The sequence below is a fragment of the Haemaphysalis longicornis genome, unplaced genomic scaffold (genome assembly GCF_048455015.1).
Source record: "Haemaphysalis longicornis isolate Haplotype H1 unplaced genomic scaffold, Haemaphysalis longicornis Haplotype H1 scaffold_43, whole genome shotgun sequence".
Classification (NCBI taxonomy): Eukaryota; Metazoa; Arthropoda; class Arachnida; order Ixodida; family Ixodidae; genus Haemaphysalis; species Haemaphysalis longicornis.
The window spans coordinates 2,375,499-2,376,616 of record NW_027526371.1 but is presented as its reverse complement, the minus strand read 5'-3'; positions in this window follow the sequence as shown (position 1 = coordinate 2,376,616).

Below are 1,118 nucleotides of genomic sequence, written 5' to 3'. Positions count from 1 at the left end.
ATTCGCGAAGTATCTGATTATTCGAACAGCTCCACTAAAAAAACTATAATTTCCGAAAAACGTACACCAAAAGTAGCCAAAGCTACGTGGAGTGCTTTCCGTGCACACTCAGGTTTGAAATACTTCTACGACTTCAAGGGGCCATGAAGTTCAAATGCAAGTTAGGTTCATTAAGCGACTGCTTTGTCCCGAGAACAATGATTTCAATTTTATCGCAAACTTCAAAAAATAATCGAGATATTGAAGAAAACATATGAAGCAGTGGCGACAGTGAAGAGTGGCGAATGTCACAGAATATTGTGCGATTGGCAGCCGCCTACGTAGCCACTGCCAAATAATATTATGTACTTTGCAATTGTAGAGGGGCCTCTAGTTTTGTCTGATCATATCATGTGAACGCCGACATGCAGTTTATACACTCACAACTATGTTTTTAGTATGTCGAAACCTTCAAAAAGCGCAACTCTGAAAACATGACACAAGCAGAACCACAGGACGAGCACTGCTCTCAATTGAAGTTTAATCAGGAAAAACGAAGAACATATAACCTCCCTGTGACCAGACCATGCGTGGGTCATAAAAGCAGATAGAAATGATTAGAAAAACCCCAAGAAACCAAAATAAAAAAAACTGAAAAACCCCAAAACACAAAAACAAATACAGCGGACATGCAAATTTACACACAAGCGCAACTCCCTTTTCTGCTGCAGTATGTTTTTAGTGCCAGCCTCTACTGCGTCACTCCTACCTATTACATGTAACTGTAGCGCGAAATTTTTAATTCTTTCAACGTTCCTTGCATTTTTGCGGTCGAAAAATGTTTTAGGTGCTGGAGTGGGGCTAAGTAAGTTGCTAAAAGGCTAGTCCTTTCAAAATAAACAAAACTGAGCAAATGGACAAATGGGCCCTTCAATTATAGTTGGGTGTAGTGCAAACACTCATATCCACCTTACCAGGCACGACAGACGCGCCCGTCTGTTGTGCCTGGTCAGGTGGATATGAGTGTTTGCCGGCAGCTGGAATGCCAACATGGTGATTAGTGGAAACTGCAATGTCCAGGCATATTCACTGTTCACTCCATGCGAACAGCGTTGGAATGCAAAGAACATGCACAGAAA